This window comes from Corylus avellana, chromosome ca9 (assembly GCF_901000735.1).
Source record: "Corylus avellana chromosome ca9, CavTom2PMs-1.0".
Taxonomy (NCBI): Eukaryota; Viridiplantae; Streptophyta; class Magnoliopsida; order Fagales; family Betulaceae; genus Corylus; species Corylus avellana.
Genome location: NC_081549.1, coordinates 14477246 through 14489536, shown reverse-complemented (window position 1 = coordinate 14489536; position 12291 = coordinate 14477246). Strand labels below are relative to the sequence as shown.

The 12291-nt window shown below is 39.1% G+C and overlaps 1 non-coding gene across 1 annotated transcript; it reads right to left on the bottom strand.

Moving 5' to 3' along the window:
* Positions 1–6153: 6153 nt before the first annotated feature.
* LOC132162682 (small nucleolar RNA R71) lies at positions 6154–6260 on the bottom strand. The gene has a single exon (XR_009438260.1). It is a non-coding gene; the product is annotated as a small nucleolar RNA R71 (small nucleolar RNA).
* Positions 6261–12291: the final 6031 nt, after the last annotated feature.

Genomic DNA, 12291 nt, shown 5'->3' with positions numbered 1-12291 from the left:
TTGCCTCGAGTAGGGGGTTTCCACCTTGCTTGATTCCCACCTCTCATCTCCTTTGCTTAGCTCGCTTCTTTGATATTCACCCTTTTATATTCCTCACTAGATTTATTTGCTTCCCTCACCATAGTATTTTAGGGTGGAAAAACTCCCATCCATAAACCACTCGATTTCTGCGAAACCATATCTTCCTAGATTCCCAAAAATAACTCGAATTCCTCCTTGTCACACCTACGAAACATCTCCTCCACCATCGGTAGGAAATCAAGTCCGCAAAACTTTTTTTTTTTTTTTTTCTGAATTGTATTCCCACTTGCGCCCTATTTATCCATTGCCGATGGACAGTTCAGGAGAATTTGAACTATTCTTTCACTTTCAAGTTCGCAAATGGGAGGAGTTATGGTTACAACGTAAGTTAGAATGGAATGATGATTTATATTCTTTTGTTTGGGATTATACTTATGCTCTCACTCAAATTGAACCAACATTCCTAAAATACTAGGAGCGTCAAAAAAACGGGGAAATCGGGACCGAAACCGGGAAACCGGAAAACCAGGAACCCAGTTTTGAAACCGGTTGGAAAAAACCGGTAACCAGGTACCCCGATTCCGGTTTTTGGCACCCTGTTATAACTGGATAACAGCCAATCCAGAAGGGTCAAGGTTTGTTAATGGTGTCAGCCTTTGGGGAAATTAATGGATGTGGAGCTGATGTTGTTATAATCATAAAAAGATGTCTAAAAGAATCAAGATTCTTACTTTTGCTTTCCAATTCTCATCCAGAAGAATATTTGTTGATTTGACATAACTATGCAGAATCCTTTGAGCAGTTGCTTCGTGAAGATATTCCAATCCCCTTGCAGCTCCAATTGTACTTGCAACTCGAGTAGCCCAGTCCATGTCTTTCCCTGAACTTCCATCCAGACTTTCTCTCAAATTACCATTAGGCATGTACTGAAACACCAAGAGTTTTAGCCGACCACGATAAACATAGCTGAACAGTAGCCCAACAAAGGCACCACATGACACTATGACAGTGGTGAAGTCTAGATAACAGTTCAATCTGAGCAAAACGAGATTTTAAAATGCCCACAAATGTCATAGGGAGAAAATCAAACCAATCTTTTTTCTTTTCTTTAAGATATCTGGAAACGAGATAATTTTAACCAAAAAAATGAAACCTAATGACAAGTCAAGGTAGTACCTTTGTTAAAAACAGAAACTCTGCATCTAGTCCTCGCTGAGATCTTAGACGCTTAATTGCCATAGTTCTACCATTTTTTAGCTAACCACGATAAACATAGCTGCTTCCTCCAACTCCTATAAGATTAGAGTTTGAGAACTTTTCGGTTGCACTTTCCAATTGAGAGTATGAAAATTGGATAATGGTGCTCATGCAATCAATGGATAAGAACATACAAGATATGAAGAATATTACCATGAGCAATTCCCAAGATATACAAAAGCTAAAAGGTTTCACCAATCAAGCCGTACAGGAGATGAGGAATTCCAACATGGCTAACAACAGAGACATACAAGAATTTAACAAGCCATGAATAAGGTAGAAGGACAAGTTGGCCAGATAGCAAATCAAGTGGGAGAAAGAGAAAGAGAAAGAGGGAAGTTTCCTAGCCAACTTGTGCCTAACCCGAAAGGGCAATTTGTGATTGGAAGTTCCTCCGCCTCTACGCGTGGTCAGGAGCATGTACAAGCCATCACCACTCTGAGGTCAGGCAAACAAGTGGATAATCAAGTGGTCATGCCTGAAGAGGCCACTTAGGCTGCAAAAGAGAAGGAAAACCTGGACAAGCCTGCTGAAGACACAGGACCAGACATTGCCATTCCGATTACTGAGGATCCTTCCAGAAAGTATATACCCAAAGCCCCGTATCTAGAAAGATTGATAGCGCCAAAGAAAAGCTCAAAGTTCGATGATATTTTGAAAGTGTTCAAGCAAGTGCAGATAAACATTCCATTCCTAGATGCCATCCAGCAAGTGCCTTCTTATGCCAAATTTCTAAAGGATTTGGTCACCATCATGAGAAAGACGAACGCCCCCAAGAATGCTTTCCTGACTGAGCAGGTCAGCTCTATCTTGCAATACAAGATGCCTGTAAAGTATAAGGACCCTGGATGTTCAACCATTGCTTGCAAGATTGATGACAATTGAGTTGAAAAAGCTCTGTTGGATTTGAGGGCCAGTGTAAATCTACTGCCATATTCAGTATATGTTCAGCTGGGATTGGGAGAGTTGAAATCCACTTCAATTACACTTCAGTTAGCCAACAGATCTATGAAGGTTCCAAGGGGAATTATTGAAGACGTGCTGATCAGAGTTGATAGGTTCTACTACCCTGTGGGCAGCCATTTGAGTATGAGGAGGTCAGAAGCACATGCTTAATCGAGGAGATAGTAGAGAAAACTGTCAATGAACCAGATTGAAGACCCCCTAGGAGAATGCCTAATTGCATTGGGAAGTGACATGGAACTGGACACATTATTGGAACAAGCTGACGCCTTGTTAGACTCAACTCCTGAGATAGAGACAAAGACTGCAGAAATTACTTTGGCATCGTCCCCTGATCCATCTTCATTAGCAACTGAGCCTGTCATGCGGGAGTTGAAGCCTCTACCAAACACCCTGAAGTACAAGTATTTGGATCCTACAGAATCTCTGCTAATGATCATTGATGCCGACCTGGATAGTGATCTGGAACAGAAGTTGCTAGAAGTTTTGAGAGAGCATAAAGAAGCAATCGGGTGGTCAATAGAAGATATAAAAGGAATCAGCCCTGCAGTAGTGATGCATAAGATTCATCTGGAAGAAAATGCTAAAACTTCTCGCGAGCCACAGAGACAGTTGAATCCGGCCATGCAAGAGGTAGTTCGAGAGGAGGTTATTAAACTTCTGGATGTGGGAATCATATACCCAATCTCTGACAGCAAATGGGTGAGTCTCATTCATGTGGTGCCGAAGAAGGCAGGGATTACAGTCATCAAGAACAAAGAAAATGAGTTGGTCCCCACTCGTGTGCAGTCAGGAACTAAAAAGAAAAGGGAAAGAAATAACCAAAAACGACTCCTTGAAGTAGCCTCCAATTCCTCTCCCCAAGAGTTGTTTTTAATTATGAGGCTTAGAGGTCTATTTATAGGCTTAGGAATACTCTAGAAATCCTAGAAACCCTAGTAAAATCGTAGGGTTTAGTCCTAGTACTATCAGAACCTCTACCTTTCCCAAATTTGCTCTTTAATGCTCGTACTTTCTAGAAGTGCTTCCTTTTTTTCCAAAAGCCTAGAAAAACATAGAAAACACATAAAATGAATAAAATAGCACAAACTAACAAATCTTATGGAACTAACAAGTATAAGTTAAGTGCTAAAATATGAATATTTTGGCACTTAACATTGACTTATTTTGATTTTTTTGTTATTGTGAACTCTTCGGGTTGCAAGCAACCTTCGACTTCCAGTAATTCGAGTTTGAACCTATTCACCCGCCAATGGGCATGAGCTTGCACACGGTGCTGAGATCCATGTGTTCGGCGCTCCGCAAAAGGGTTTCTAGATCCACCCCCTTTGTGACCACCCAGGTTGGATATTCTGGTAGTGAAGTCTTCAATTTGATCCCCAATAGCCGCAAATTGCTCATCCATCTGTTGCTGAAATTCAGCAATAAATTTGTCTTCCGCACTGCGTACTGCAGTCTTGGTTAACAACGACGAACGTTTAGACCATCCATGTCGGCTAAGTGATCGGTAGGGACCCCGTGTTGGGTGTGCTCACGCCCCTTCTTCCGCACGGTTTGACCACCAAACCTCTCCTCCATGTGCTGCAAATGAATTGCCGGTTGCTCCTTACGGCTGCCTCTATGTACAGGTTCACTTCGTTCATGTCTACCAGACGGTTGCCCCTCCTAATTCATGGAAAGTAACTTGGGCTTTAATATCAATTGATGTAGCGTGACTTAGCAGGCTGCAGGGTAGAACATTAATACAGCAGCGGATATGTGTTTCTAGGTCTTGTTTTTATCAATGATCTAAAAAATCTTCCGGACAGAAGCTAGATACTCACTAGGTTTTGAAGGAAAAGAGAGGAATGAACTCAACTCTAAGTATTCTCATCAATCTGATAAGTGCTAAAATACACATATTTTCGGCCCTTAACTTGCATATTTTAATCCTTTGGTTTTAATTAATTATGCCATTTTAATTCCTTTTTGTGTTTTTCACACTTTTACAGGCTTTTGGGAGAAAATGAAGTAAAACTAGGTGATTTGAGCTCAAAAGACAAAATGAAGACAATTGGAGCTCCCTGGTACTGCGATCAATCGCAGGGCACTTGCGATCGAGCGCAATACCCGAGAAGACAAAGCACAATCCAGACCAAGAGCGATCGAGTGCATGCTAGAAGAGGAACAATCGCAGACTTGCGATTGAGTGCACACGGGCTGCGATCGAGCGCACCCGTGCGCAGGAGACTTATCAAGTGGCGGCTGGATTGACATTATTTCCATATTAGGGTTTCCCAATTCCAACTTGTAATAGGTCTCAAAACCCTACAAAATCTCTAGGTTTACTACTTTGTCTAGGAGTTCTAAAGCCTATAAATAGACCCTTAAGCCTCTAGAATATATACACTTTAGAAGGAGAAGAAAAGGAGCTCTTCAAGTTCAAGTCTTGGGTTTATTCTTTTCCTTTCTTTTCTTTTATTTTATGAAGATGTTTAACATCAACTCTATGTGTAGCTAATTTACTTAGTAGGGCTAGATTGAAGCCCTAGTTATGTTAAATTAATATTTCATTATTGGCGCCTTGTGATGATCGTGTTGTGCTATTTAACTTGATTAATACTTGCTTGCATGAATTCCTCATATGTGTGTGCCTGATCAACATGTGGTATGGACTAGTTAGTTAGATCAATTTGGATGACCGAGTCCTGGGTTTAACTTAAGTAACAAACTAATCCACACCGTGATTCTTGGGTTAATCAACATGGGGAGCCAGGAGTATACACCCATGCCCTAGGCCTCGTGTGTTTGTCGATTTCCATAGAACATATGCTTTTCTAAAGAACAACTTAGTATATACCATGCTAAATCCTTTAGGAAAGAAAAGAGTTAGAGTATACACCCATACCTAACTCATTGCTTAGGGAAATCTATAGCTTAAGGAGTATACACCCATGCCCTTAGGTTGGCAAACATTAGATATACATAACATGATCATAGCATTGGCATATTGTTATATTAATTGAATACGATTAGTGGTGGATATCAAAGCTCTACTCTTTTTATTATTATCAACTCAATCTCTAATTTATTTAAGGAAATTATTTTTAAACGGAAATTCAGCAATCCTCGTGGGAATGATCCTGTACTTGCACCATATACTACTATGTTGACCTTGTGCACTTGCAAGTAAAACGTACAATTATTTAACTATTAATTTAGGTAGATTTTTTATCAACAAGTTTTTGGCGCCGTTGCAGGGGATTGTTTGATTTTGTTTGGAATTATTTTCCTTAGTTTGTTTTTTGTTTTAAATTTTTCTATTTTTATAGTTTTTTTTTCCGTAGTTCCTGTTTTGCCTTTGGAGGTGCGATCGATCACCCAACCAGGTCGATCGAGTGCACCAGTATGATCGAACGCACCTCACGGTGCGATCGATCGTACATCCAGAGAGCATCACAGTTACTGCACTAATTACAGATCTGATTTATTTCTTTTATTTTTCTTTTTATTTTTATTTTGTTATTTAATTTTCTTTTTGTTTCAATCATGTTGAGAAACAATACACCTCTGGTGCGAAGACCTATGGAAAGTTCATTCAGTTCCCAGATCCTCAACCAACCATCATGCATTAATTTTTAGCCCATTGTGCAAAGCAGTTACGATTTATCTCTGTTGCTCAATATGATTCCACATCATAAATGCACACCTACAGAGAACCCATATTGGAATATTCAAGAATTCTATGATCTCTGTAGGACTCAAAATATTCTGGGTTTAACTCTAGAAGAAATCAGGTTAATCTTCTTCCCTTTTTCTTTAAAATATAATGCTAAGATATGGTACAATTATTTGGCCACAGGTTCTATTCATACTTGGGATGAGATGGCCACAAAGTTCTTAAAGAAGTTTTTCCCAACCCACAAGACAAGGCAATTGAGAAGGGAAATTATGACTTTCCAGCAAAGAGATGGAGACTTTTTCTTCGAGGCATGGGAACACTTTAATGAGCTACTTCTCAGATGCCCTCATCACAATATATCTCAAGACGATCAGGTATTGGCATTCTATGAGGGTTTAAATGATCCTAACAAGAGTCTTGTAGATTTAGCTTGTGATAGCATGTTGATGGAGAAAAGCAGCGAGGAAGCCATGGAGCTCTTCGAGACATTGAGTGAGCACTCCCAACAATTCCCATCTAAAGGGAGACAAGGATTCAAAGGAAAAGGCATACATGAAGAGAGCACCAATGGTGGAATTCAGGCTCAAATGGCTGCCATGGATAAAATACTGGACATGTTCATGAAAGCTATGACTAATCATAGAAATGCTCACGTTCAACAAGTTACACAAGTCGAGGTATGTGCCATATGTTCCCATATTGACCACACCACTAAGACTTGTCCCATGTTTTCAATTGCAGATTATGAGTCATCTCTCATCATGTTGTCCCAGCATTATCATAAAGAGGAGCCACCTCCCATCAATTGGCCTCAACAATACCACGAAGAAGAGTCTCAAAGTCAGTTTGTTGCCAATCCTAATGAACAATACATGGAGGAAGAGTGCACTTATCATCATGAGCAAGCAATTACCACATTAAGGAGTGAACAAGCGGTTGAAAATCAATGGGAAGAGAGGAAGGAGGAGCAAACTGAGGTTATAGAGGAACCACATCGGGAAAAGGAAGAGAGCACTATGACTTCTTCAACATCAGCTCCTATTCTCGAATTATCGAGAGTCTAAGAGAGAAGTCTGCTGGGGTTATTTGATGAGCAAATTGAGGACATCAAGATAGAGAAGCTCCCTGAGTTTTCTTCTAACTATATTCCAGTTCATGATTCCCCACCGGATGAGCAACTGTTTGAGAAAATTCATAGTGGTCTTCCCCAATCTAGAAACACTCAGAATCACCTTGCAACTAAAAAGATCCATTCCCTTTGGTGTAAGAGAAGAAAAGATTGGTGCTTCAAGTTTAAAAGTGCCACAGTCTGGCTGAAGACATTAAATTTAGCGCTCATGGGAGGCACCCCATAGCATATCCTTTTGTTTTGTTGTTTGACTTATATTTTGTTTTTGTTTTCCTTTGTGTTTTATTTTACTTTGGTGTTTTAGTGTTTCAAGTATTTTGTCATGGTTTTACATTCTGTTACTGCGATCGATCACAACCTGCGTGCGATCGAGCGCACGTCTCCACTTGTGGTTCATTGCATTTTGTTACTGCGATCGAGCGCACCCTAAGTACGATCGAGCGCAGTAACCGACTTTTGGCTGTTGTACATTCTGTTAGTGCGATCGAACGTACCTTGTGTGTGTTCGAGCGCACCTCACCCACACACGCACAACCTTGCGCAAGTGCGATCGAGCGCACCATGCGTGCGATCGAGCGCACTTGGGCAGCATACCATAGTTATCTTTTTATTTTGTTTTGTTTTATGTGTTTTAAGTTAATCTTTTTATTTATCTTTAGTTTTGTTTCTTGTTACTTGTTTTTGTGTTTTCTTATTTTGCAGGGACAAGTGTGCTTCAATTCAAGTTTGGGGGTATGCTATGAGCCATGCTTTCCAAGACTATTTCGACCATCTCCCGAGTACATTCTTTCCTTTACTTAGACACATTGGGGACAATGTGTCGTTTAAGTTTGGGGGTAGGGCACACATGTTTACACACACTTTGTCCAAATTTCATGTTATTTGTTTGTGTGTTGTTTGTTTATTTGAAAAAGAAAAAGAGAAAAGAAAGAAGAAAAAAAAATTTATGCATGTTCATGTTTGCTCTAAAATTTTAAGTTGAACTAAAAGAATGGTGGCTTGAATTCATTAGTGAGCTTAAAATTTTGAACACATTATCTGATGAGTGAATTTGTTAGTTTGGTTACTTGCTTAGGACAGTTGAAGAATCACATGTTTGATCTGATCACACAAGCACATTAGCACGTAATCTATGAGGTATAACATGAGGTCTGATATGTGTGTTTTTGCATCTTGGATGAAATTGGATGACTTATTAGATGACATTATGGCATATTATATAGTAGTGATGATGAAAAAAAAAAAAGATATGAAATAAAAGATCATTGATGGCTTTTCACTGAGTAACTGGACCTCTTGCCTCAAAGCATTGAGTGTTCACGTCAAAAGGTGAAAAATTGTTGATTGGATCAATGTCATGGTTAGTTTGTTTTGTAGCCTTTTTTACTCGAGTTAGTAGGTCCTTAGGGGTGTCTTTATACCTAATGCCCTAAAACCATCTGGTTTGGGAGTCATTGACTTAACACTCGCTACAAGGGTCAAATAGAAAGCTTAAGGGAACCAACATTGCACAACCTGACCCAAAAAAAAAAAGAAAAAGAAATATGCCAATGTGTCATTCTACTAGGAAATTCAGTAAATTCTGAGATAAGGAGACATGCATATTAGAAAGATTTGGAAGCCTCGTAATTGTGTGATGGTTCACTTTACACTGTTTTCAAACTTGTGATGATTTAGCATGTCCTTTGTAAGTAACTGCACTTTGAGATTCCAATTCATTATGAAAATGGAGTTCATCTTTTTAAGTTTGCTTATGAATGAAAACCATGATCTTGAAGTGATGCTTTAATTTTTGGAATAACATGAACTCTTGCATGATGTTTGTGGGTAACATTTCTGGAAAACCCTCACGAGACTTCACTCGTCCACTAAGGAATTCCTAGTGGTTTAAAAGGCATTGCATACTGATGTACAAATTTAATTGTACTCGCAAGCGCACGAGTCGTGTGCAATATAGCGTGTCTACAAGTGCGAGGTCGAATCCACAGGGAGACGTGTTTGCAAGAATCAATTTTCTAGTTTAACTTAATTCTATCTTAACCTAGTTCCAATTTTTGTAATTGTGTCGTGCAAAATCATAAACTAAAACTAAACAAATTAAAAATAAGTAATGGTAAATTACTAAGGTTTCCGAATCCCCCTCGTCAAATTAAACAACATATCTTGCATTTTATGCAAACAATATTCAATCCAAATATACTGTTCAAAAGTTCTACACATGCAAATTAAATCATTCGATGAATCCATCCGTTCTAAGAATCACAACGAATATTTAGTTGAGATCAAATTATCCACTGTATCCGTAGATCACAATGGATATTAGTCTCAATCCAATCATTCGATGTACCCCCGGATGAAACACAACGAATATTAAATTAAACTTGAGTATACTACCAACATTTAATCAATTAAACTTAATTAAACTGTTGAATTTGCTTTTGAACAACACTATAATATCAACATTTAATCAATTAAACTTAACTAAATTGCTGAATTGGCTTTTGAACAACACTATATTATCAACATTTAATCAATTAAACTTAATTAAATTGTTGAACTGTTAAAATAGTCTCATTGTATGTATAAAACGACAAGACATGTATGTTTATCAATGACGAGGCTTCATCTTCAACCTTAGTTGAAGGTTTTAGCCTCTCATGATAACAAAAACAACAAAAAGTTGAATTGACATCATAAGAAAAATAAAACTTACAATGAAAAGCGAAGCACACGCTTCCGCACGACAAAACGTCGTATTTTCACCCAAAACGGCGCCTCCCAATCTATCTATTTTTAAGAGAAAAATGTTGTATATAAATAATAAAAACTAGGGTTTAGCGCTGCCAGGTCAGTGTGAGTGCGCTCGATCGCACCCAAGGTGCGCTCGAGCGCACTCAGGTTTTTTCAAGGCTCCTGCGGCGCAACACTTAAGTGATGCATGCTAGGGCTGACGTGGTCGTGCGCTCGAGCGTGCCGTGGTTGCGCTCGAGCGTGCCGTGGTTGCGCTCGAGCGCAGGTGCGCTCGATCGTCGCTCTGTGCGCTCGATCGCACTTTCAGGAATCTTCAATTATTTGCTTATTTCCACCCTCAAATCGTAGTTTTCTCTTAATGACCTGCAACACACCAAAACACCAAAACTAACAAAACACATCAGAAATTAACACAGCTAAGAGCTTAACAAAGATAAGTAAAGGGGTCCAAATATACAATATTTGGCACTCATCACATACGCTAAATGCAATCATACATACCACGAAAGATGGATTTATCTCTTGTTTTCTGTTTTTCCATTCTTGTTTTTAGTGTTGTATTGTTAAGGGACTAGCAATATGTAAGTTTCGGGGTGTGATAAGTGCTAAAATATTCATATTTTCAGCCCTTAACTTACATGTTTTAATCCTTTGGTTTTAATTAATCAGGCCATTTTAATTCCTTTTTGTGTTTTTCACACTTTTACAAGCTTTTGGGAGAAAATGAAGACAATTGGAGCTCCCTGGTACTGCGATCAATCGCAGGGTACTTGCGATCAAGCGCATGCCAGAAGAGGAACGATCGCAGACCTGCGATAGAGCTCACACGGGCTGCGATCGAGCGCACCCATGCGCAAGAGACTTATCAAGTGGTGGCTGGATTGACATTATTTCCATATTAGGGTTTTCCAATTCCAACTTGTAATAGGTCTCAAAACCCTACGAAATCCCTAGGTTTACTACTTTGTCTAGGAGTTCTAAAGTCTATAAATAGACCCTTAAGCCTCTAGAATATATACACTTTAGAAGGAAAAGAAGAGGAGCTCTTTATGTTCAAGTCTCGGGTTTATTCTTTTCCTTTCTTTTCTTTTATTTGATGAAGATGTTTAACATCAACTCTATGTGTAGCTAATTTACTTAGTAGGGCTAGATTGAAGCCCTAGTTATGTTAAATTAATATTTCAATATTGGCGCCTCGTGATGATCGTGTTGTGCTATTTGACTTGATTAATACTTGCTTGCATGAATTCCTCATATGTGTGTGCCTGATCTACATGTGCATGTGGTATGGACTAGTTAGTTAGATCAATTTGGATGACCGAGTCCTTGGTTTAACTTAAGTAACAAAAGAATCCACACAACGATTCTTGGGTTAATCAACATGGGGAACCGGGAGTATACAGCCATGCCCTAGGCCTCGTGTGTTTGTCGATTTCCATAGAACATATGCTTTTCTAAAGAACAACTTAGTATATACCATGCTAACTCCTTTAGGAAAGAAAAGAGTTAGAGTATACACCCATGCCTAACTAGTTGCTTAGGGAATCTATAGCTTCAGGAGTATACACCCATGCCCTTAGTTTGGCAAACATTAGATATGCATAACATGATCAAAGCATTGGCATATTGTTATATTAATTGAATATAATTAGTGGTGGATATCAAAGCTCTACTCTTTTTATTATTATCAATTCAATCTCTAATTTACTTAAGGAAATTATTTTTAAACGGAAATTCAGCAATCCTCGTGGGAATGATCCTGTACTTGCACCATATACTACTACATTGACTTTGTGCACTTGCAGGTAAAACGTACAATTACTTACCTATTAATTTAGGTAGATTTTTTATCAACACAATCAAAATCAATAATAAACAACAACTCCTTTCTCTGGAGGCTATAAGCATATATTTATAGCCCAAAACCCTCAATCTAATAAAATATGACATAAATACCCCGAAAAGCCTTAACCTAATAAAATAACGAAATAAAGACTCCCAAAAACCTAACCCTAATAAAACAATGAAATAAAGTCGGTTTAAGTAATTAAAACACGAAGATAACATAATGAGTCCCCGCGTGCGCTCCATCGCAGGCACGCAGGCGATCGATCGCACTTCCAGGGACCTGTGCGCTCGATCGCAAGATCGAGCGCAGTACCAGAATTTGTCTTCTGTGATCTGCATCACCAAGTGCGAGACTGAAAACCTAATCCAAGATGTAAAAGGATTGTTGGCGCATTCTTGAAGCCGTGTGCGCTTGAGCCCAAGGGACGTGTGCTCGAGCCTAGGCTGATATGAGCTCGAGCCTAAGTGCTAGGGCGCTCGAGCGCAGGTGCACGAGACCAAATGCTGTGTGCTCGATCCCAGGCCTTCAAGATGCTCCCAAAATGTGCTTTTGTCCCAATTTTCAATGGAATTCTTCCATCTTTCATTTAAAGCCCTAAAACACAAAAACAAAACAAAATCAAACAAATAACAATGCTAAGGAATTAACATATGCGAGTTA